We start from the raw sequence: 6,992 nt of genomic DNA, 5'->3' as shown, positions 1-6,992 counted from the left end.
CAGGGAAATATATTCAATATCCTGTGATAAACCATAATGAAAAATAATATAATAAAAAATATATATTTATATATATGTACAACTGAATCACTTTGTTGTACAACAGAAATTAACACAACATTGTAAATCAGCTATACTTCAATAAAAGTAATATTTATTATTTTTTTTTAATGGAAATGTTGGGAACCATATAAAATTGATAATTTCTTCCAACATACAAAATTTAAAATAAAAATAAATGTATTTATATATTTGTTCTCTATGTCCTGTGTCTCTATTTCTGCTTTGTAAATAAGATTTTTTATACCAAATTTTTCAGATTCCACATATATGTGTTGATAACTGTTGATAACTGATAACTGTTTTTCTCTTTCTGACTTAACTTCACTCTGTATGTCAGTCTCTAGGTCCATCCATGTCTCTACAAATGACCCAATTTCCCTCCTTTATGTACGGACACCAAGGGGGAAAGGGAGGAGGTGTGATAAATTGGAGATTGGGATTGACATATATATACTATTGATACTATGTATAAAAATAGATAACTAATAAGAACCTACTCTATAGCTCAGGGAACTCTACTCAATGCTCTGTGGTGACCTAAATGGGAAGGAAATCCAAAAATAGGGGATATATGTATAAATATAGCTGATTCACTTTGCTGTACAGTAGAAACTAACACAATATTGTAAAGCAGCTATACTCCAATAAAAAATTTTTTAAATGTATTTATCAATTTGACTGACTAGGGCCATCTTTGATGTATTTCAGATTTAGGAATAATTAAAGGTATTCTTTAAATTACTTTAAATGTAGTAATTGTTCACTGTAAAATTATCCTCAGAAGAGTATACCAAATGTTATAATATGAAAAGTTAAATTCCTTGAAATCCCCATTTTTCAATTATACGTATCAAAGATGAGTTAGTTTTCAAATATTTTTTCTCAATGTTATGTAGTTATATATACATATGTAAAACAAAGAACAATAACAACAAAAACAACAAAAAATATATACATTAAAATGTCAGTTTTCATTATCAGATACCTGAATCCCTCACCAGAAACATTCAGACTATCTTCACATGTAACTTTTTTTTCTTTCTCATAGAAAAAGATAATAATATTCCCAGTGCTCTGTATTTTATTGAATTTTCCACATATGTTGGCAATCTTCCCATACTAGAACTTGTGCATCTAATTGTTTTAATGGCCACTTACTAATACACTTTACAATTATAAAATAATGCATTTAACCATCCCTTCATTTGTAAATATTACATTGTTCCACTTTTGATCTAAACATTTTAAGAGTGTAAAAATAAACATGTTTACTTCAATTTCTACCACTGATAAAAAACAAAGGTTTTTGCATTTGAACAGTTGCAAGTTAGTGACAAACCATTCTCCAAAAATATTCCATAGATTTTAACCCCTTCCCAATAAAGCATGAATGTTCATTTCCCATGTATTCTCACCAATAGTGATGATTATAAAAATAATTTAATTTTTGGTATTCTAATCTAAAAGGTGCCTTGTAGTTTCAATTTTCTTTGCTATAATTACAAGCAAAATTAAACCTTTCTGCCTATTTATTGATGGTGTGATTATTTTTCTGTGAATTGCCTGTTTGTATTATTTTGTAATATATAAGTGTTCCTATTCTGTGTATATATACACATAGTAGAAAAAAACAAACAAAAAACAAACAAACAAAAATCCCACTAGTCACTGCTCTATTACCTGTACTTACTGAGCACCTCTTAAAATTACATGTTTCATATATTGGAAAAATAAGTATTTTGTAATTTTATTATTTTTTGTCAAAATTCTTCCTCCTTCATATGCCTACATCACATTTCCACCTCCAGGAGCATGCCTTATTTTTAATAAAATCTAGACTTGGAGAAGTTTGACTTTGCTCTTATAGCCATTTGTGCTGATTAAGTGAAGTGTACTCAATATGCTTAGATAAAATGTTTTCTGACAGAAAAAATAATATTGTTCCCACCTAAAATGCTTTGTCTCAAGGTAAAAATAGCCAATTTCAGTCTTTCTTTAGAAAAAAATCATAGCATTCATACAATAACAATGTGAGAGTCAGAGGGGTGGCTAACCAGGCTGTATTTCTGGAAGACTTCTTAAGCCAGATTTTCCAATCACATAGGGCCAGTTAGGCCCTTCATCTTCTCTAGGTAGATAAATTGAGTGCCACACACTTTGCTGTGCAGGGAACTTCTGAATGAAATCTTTTAAAACAAAGATCTTGTTTGCTGTGAGTGAAAATCAAGTGAGAGCCTTGCAATTTTTATTAATAAAAGAGATTTACATGGTAACTGATCTTGTCTTAGAAAATGCTTGATATTATTGAATATTTACATAATTTTGTTATTTGATAAATATTTACATAGTAGCCCCTAATCAATTGTACTCTGGATAGAGTCTGATGTTTACCTGTATTTTATCCAAAGCCATCTTTATTTATATTTATAGAAGTACAGATAAAGATGCTTTCTGGGTTAATTATTCTAGTGTGCTCATGCACAGTGAATTAAATCACTTATATACTGGTATCCACAACAGTAAACTTATTTTTAGAAAAACTAACATCATGACTAAGAGAATAAAAGGAAAAGTAAATATAAAGAAGAAATAAAAAGAGGTAGAACATAACATGCATATTATACATGTAATGCATTTGTAAAAATAACTCAGGTTAAAATAGTAAATACCATTAAACTCTCCTAATGTTTTTTATTGTAATTTCATTTGCCAAACTGAAAGGCAACTATGATTTTGGAATTTTCTCTATTAAAAATAAGTATCATGTAATATTCAAGCATTCAACTCTGGAATCAGATTCTTTTTGATCTAATTATTATTAGATCAAATTAAACTAGATTTATGCATAAAAAAGCATTTAGCAAATTGCTTATCACATAATAAGAGCTCAAGAAATGTATGCTATTGTTATCAACATGATAAATAGCTGCTAGTCTCTATACGAGAAGTCAAAATTTCCTGTGACAGAACAGGGAAAGAGAATGTTGGTAAGCTTATCATACATTTATGGGGTTGTGTGTATGTGTGTATGTGTGTGTTCTGTTTATTGAGGAAATAGGAGGAGATACCTAGAAGGTATGTTCTACTTTAAGATGAAAGATTAAAAATATTACAAAGCAATGCAAAATAAAAGAATTAAAGGATGAGAAATTGAATTAACACAAGGCTAACAAGAAGAAAAACTAATAGGGAGACAAAGTATCAAGAAAGAAATCAAAATGGATTTTACTTTGAAATGTGTAATTTTGAAATACTTCATTGAGAAAGAAAGCAAACAAAATATATAATGCTTTTGAAATTGTATAATGTTTTATTGTTTGTAAATCATTTTCACTCCTTTCTACAGTGATCTTGTGATAGCTATTTGAGTTTGCAAGATAAGTTTTATACTTTCTGTTTAACAGATAAGGGATTAGGACCTAGAAATTGTAAGTGATATGACCAAAGTTACATCACAAATGATCAGCAAGACTTGCAATTAAATCCTATTTTTCCTTAGTGCTTTTTCAAATTGTCTCCGTTAATATATCTTACCAATATGGATCATTTCAAACCTTTTTTTTTTTTGAAAACCTATCACATGCTGAGAGTTCTGTCACATACTCTACAGACCTTTTATCATTTAAGACTTCTAATAATCTTGGGAATATGTCATAGAACAGATTTGAGAAAACAGAAATGTTGGCTAATTTACCCTAATTATATATTCCGGCTTGTAAATTGTGGATCTGTGGCTTGAACCCACTATGTCTGACTCCAAACAGCATCTGACCTTTTGCAGTAGGTCTCACAGAAGAATGGTTTCCTGTTGATGAATTCTCATTGGCATCTATTGGCCACTTCATAAATACTTACTGAAAGTCAGAGCGAGCTAATGAGTACATAAGTGAATAAATGTGTTCCAGTGTAAAATATCTGCACCTCTACCACAGATGTCTGGGAACCAGAAGTTAGGGAATAATATGAACTACATAAAGAAAAGATATACATTTCTTACCCAATCACATATCCCTAGCTGTTGCAGTCAGGGAAAGTTTTTAATATTGTTACACAATAATCTATTATTCATTTTATAATATTATAATTATTCATAAAATTTGCAATGTGTGGTAGAAAGTATGTAAATTTTGATATAGAACTAAAGGCCATTATTGACTTTTATTATTTCTATTGCTATATTCTGACTGTCACCTACTGGTTTTTAAAAATAGGAACTATTAAATTCTAAAAGTTGGTGTGCTGTTTGGATTCTGGAGATGATTGTGGTTTGAAAGAGACATCTGACTCATGAAGAAAATAAGTATACATATCTGTAATTGCACCCCAAATTTTACAGAACAATAGCTGAACCAGACTAAGAAATAGGTTTGTCATATTAAACAATTTTAAATCTTTTTAAAGCTTCTACTACAGAATACCTAATAGTAAAGGCCAAACACCATTATATGTTATAAAATCATAAAATGCAGTTTTATGAAAAATTTTTCATGTTTCACCTTTCCATTCCAATTATCAAAAACTTTACCAGATATTCATTTAATCTGGAATTATTTTCATTACTTCCTAAATGTTCACCATGCCTCTATACGTATCTATCTGTCAGAGTACACTTCACTTTCTATTCTAATGTTTTAAAAGATTGTTATTTCAAAACTTCAATATTTCCCATGACCTAGAAAAATGATTATTGCTTTGTTCTTAGACAGACTTGAAATGTAGCCAGACTTACACATTAATATCTCATTTAAACAGTGATTCTCAACTCAAAAATAAAAAAATAGAGAGAGAGGATAAATCACTTTGAAAATCCCTACAGATGATTCAGACAAGTATCCTCCTCCCCTTTGCCAAATTTAAACCTTTTGCTAAGGTAGTGTGAACCTTATACCACAAAATGAACTGCAAAATCACAGAATACCCTTCCTTCATTCCCACTATCTCCACAAATATTTCCTCATCTTTATAGCTCAGTACAATCATATTGATACATATTTGCCTCTATCATCTTAGAATTCCATAGCATTTATTAGTTATATTGTATTTTCTCATTTCTCCATCTTATGCTAACTTCAATAACATCAGTTTTATTTCTCATTTGTGTAAAAATCTCCCTGACAGGTTGAAAGGTTGAAAGTCAATGGTTCTTTAAATAAACTATGGAAGTTGTCACATAATTGGGCATGTAGTATTTGATTTAAAAAAAACTTGAACAAATGAGAACTTCAGTATATTATTATATCATTCAATTCAAAATTACTGGGACGAATAAAATAATCTATGTGAAAACACCTATTCATTGAAATAGGACAAACTCAAGATCATTTAGCACAGTGGAATGGCACACTCAAATACTTGTAAGAGCAAGGTTACTGAGTGGTTATATTTTTTTTCTTTCTGGATGCATTTGAGAGATACTCAAATTCTCAAAATTAACTGTAACTCATACTGAATGTTCAAGGGCCCAAATCCCTTATCTATCTCTCTCTCTCTTTTTTCCTGTCCCTAACACATATAATCACAAACCTCACTACTCAGGTCCCCAGCCTCTTTTTCAAACATTTGACAGTGTCTTTATCAATAACGTATAAATATTTATTTAATGGAAAAGAGTAGTTTAGAAGAAAGTGTTTCCTGTTTTGATAAAAAGAGAAAAAACAAAGAAACATGTTCTCTCTCCCCTTCCCCTTTCCTTTAGCCTCAATTTGGGATGAGATGATTGGAACTGAAGCTTTGGACGATTAGAACTGAATCTTTCAACCATGAAAAAACAAGTATGAGGACACACCCTATACTCTTGATACAGTGAAGTGGAAAGATGAAGATGTATATTGTGAGCAACTCATCCAATGCCCCAGTTGTCTAACTCTGAACTTAAACTACTATTCATCAAGATTTTTGTCACTCACATTGGTAAATACTTCTCCTTGATACATTAACTTTTTAATTTGAATTTATGATCACTTTAAAATTTCTTTATAATTGTCAGATAAAGTAGCATATTTTATGCTTATTTTATATCCTGCTTTCTGACTGTATCTAAAGTGTTTAGTAGGGATATTGAAAACAAGATTATTTATCCTAGGAAAAGGTAGTTTAGGGTATTGGAAAGCCATGTACAATTTCAAAACCTTCGACAAGTTTTACCACATCACAAAAGAAATCATATGAATCTCCTTTAAAAAAAAAATGAACAAGATAATACTGACATTGACCTGTTCTTTGACCTCATTTTCCACAAGTATAGTCATATTAGATTGATATGAAAGTTTTCACTTCCTTGCTTTCCAACTTTATGTTTGGGAAATAGACTTTCCCTTGATGCTGCAAATACTGAGTTAAATCCTTATCCCCTTATGTGTGATTCAAGGAAGACAAGCCTCAGAGAGCTAAATAGTGGAAATAATTATAGACAGTCCACTCTCACAGCTTAAGTCTCTCTTGCAGCATTGGGATTTTAACGTGACATATAGTATTTGAAAAAACCTACTGTATTATTTTTCTTTCAAAAAATTGAAATAAAATCATGTTATAGTTCTGTAATACCAAACAAAGAAAATGTGCTTTTGTTTTCAATTTGACCTTTTTTGCCCATAAAACAGGCTTTCACATGTCTCTAATTTTCAAGACTCATTAACCATTTACTCTAGAATTTTATGCTGTTTTTCTTTGTAATTTTACCCTGAACAACATAGGCTTAAATAATATGTTTTAAAGAGTTTCTTTCATTTCTGAATTTAAAAAGAAACCATAAGTATTCAGAAAGAATTGACTTTTCAAATAACTTTGTAAGAATATCAAGGCAATGTGTCATTTCAGAGTACTATTAAAAACCTATATTGATTACAGTGATATTTGTTGTTTAGAAAAAAAGTAGCATTTTATTTATTTTCTCATATTAGTCTTACTGGTTGAGGGGGTATTACTAACTT

Source organism: Tursiops truncatus, chromosome 4, assembly GCF_011762595.2.
Source record: "Tursiops truncatus isolate mTurTru1 chromosome 4, mTurTru1.mat.Y, whole genome shotgun sequence".
Taxonomy (NCBI): domain Eukaryota; kingdom Metazoa; phylum Chordata; class Mammalia; order Artiodactyla; family Delphinidae; genus Tursiops; species Tursiops truncatus.
Note: the sequence above shows the minus strand (reverse complement) of the source record.